The sequence below is a fragment of the Curcuma longa genome, unplaced genomic scaffold, assembly GCF_044706935.1.
Source record: "Curcuma longa cultivar G26 ecotype Majalengka, Jawa Barat unplaced genomic scaffold, ITB_CL_G26_1.1 contig_25272, whole genome shotgun sequence".
NCBI lineage: Eukaryota > Viridiplantae > Streptophyta > Magnoliopsida > Zingiberales > Zingiberaceae > Curcuma > Curcuma longa.
Genome location: NW_027432708.1, coordinates 3,243 through 5,113, shown reverse-complemented (window position 1 = coordinate 5,113; position 1,871 = coordinate 3,243). Strand labels below are relative to the sequence as shown.

The window sequence follows — 1,871 nt, the reverse complement described above, 5'->3', positions numbered from 1 at the left end:
ACGGGAGGTCGGTTTTTTCGTCGAGCAGGATATCATACCTCTATATATATATATATATATATATATATATTAAATAAAATACAAATATGTTGCTGAACTGGATGGTCTATTACCGTGTCGAGATTAAATTCAAAAAAATAATAAATTATTGCTAACTCTGTCGCTTGACTTGACTCCACAGTCCACTCTGCCTTATCTACACAAGTCCTTGGCTTTTGTCCCAAGTCTTCCATCCTGTCCATGGCCCCAAATAAATTATTGCACCTTATTCATATGTTGTTGCTATATGCAACAACTACTACTGATTCCATCGCCATGCCCAACTGAACTGCAATGGTTTCATCCCTCCTCCTCGCCCTTCTACTCGTCGCCGCCACCGCCGACTCCATAACCCGGGGAATCATCATGTAGCAACCGCACTTGCGGTTTCGCCAGCCGTTTCCTACCCCTTCGGCTTCTCCGCCGGCTGCCCTATTCCCCTCAATTGCTCCCACTCCGGCGTGGTTCTCCTCGGCACGTACCCTGTCCGGAACTTCACCGCCAATTCTTTGATCCTCGACGTGTCGGCCTCCTGCAACCGCTCCATCGGCGACGCGGGCGTGCTCTTCAGGGACAACTTAGCCATGACGGTGAGCAACGCGCTGTTCCTCCGCGACTGCCCGCCGAACGCGGTCCCCGAGTCCAGTCGGCACCGACATCATCTCGCAGCGGCTCAACCTGTCGAGCTGCGGCCCCTCCGGAGGTGACATCCGGTGCTACTCCAGCGGCCGGACAGAGGGTTTCTACTCCGAGGAGAATTTCACAGCTACAGCAGGGCGGTGCAGGTTGCTGTTCACGTCGGTGAGGTACGGCGAGTCCGACTTCAATCAATCGATGCTCGTGTTCGGGGCGGCCGAGGTGGGGTGGTGGCTCGGAGGAGAGTGTGGTGCGCGGTCGAAGCGACCTGCATCCCCGTACAGTTGCCGGCAAGGAACGGCAGTACGGGATACCGGTGTGGCTGCAATGAAGGGTTCACCGGCGACGGCTTCGCTGACGGTGGCGGTTGCGTGAGAGGTGAGTCGCGTGTATCCCGTCATTTCGGTTTTAATTTTTAAGAAATATGCTAAAATTAATCGATTTCCTACAAAGTAAAGAAGAGTCACGCAGACTGCAACATGTTTGGGATTGTTTACATTCTCGATTATTGATCTGATAACTGTATTTTTTTTTTTAAAAGTATTTTAGTAAAAAAACAATTTCGATAATTTATGAGAGCATTTAATTTTAAAAAATACTCAAAATTCAAAATATGCACTTAACTTTAATGTTTATCAAAAGCGCAATTCATGCCTCGAAATGTCCTTCCATCCATTGCAGCCTCAAACCAAATCATTAATCTGCTTTTATCTTATCAAAATCAAATTGAATTTAAAAAATAAAAATTTAATTATTTCATCAAGTACTTCCATCTACAAGACTTTAAAAATGTCATATTTATTTTAAATTAATACTGTTGACCTTGAATCTATCCATTTTTATTTTTATTTTTAGCCATTTAAATCCATGAATGAATTTTGACTTAAAAAAATATTGTTAACCTAATGTGTCAAGAAAAGAATAATACAAGTTTGGAATGAATCTAATGTGTGTGTATCCATCAATGACTATGTGCTAAAATTCATTGATGACTATTTTTTTTTCTAAGAATTCATTGATAATTGAAAAGAGACTTGAATCATAGAAGTTAAGTATGATAAAACTCAAGAGAGTGCTAGAAAGAGATGGTTCATATTTGGAGTGAATCTGATATCTAAGTTCATCAATGATTTTTTGTCAAAACTCATTGAAAGTTGAAAAAATTATTAAAGTTAGAGTTGAGTAGGGTCAAACTC

General features: G+C 42.5%; 1 pseudogene; it reads left to right on the top strand.

Annotated features, from left to right (window-relative positions):
* Positions 1-333: 333 nt before the first annotated feature.
* Positions 334-1,053, top strand: LOC141818553 (wall-associated receptor kinase-like 14; annotated as a pseudogene).
* Positions 1,054-1,871: the final 818 nt, after the last annotated feature.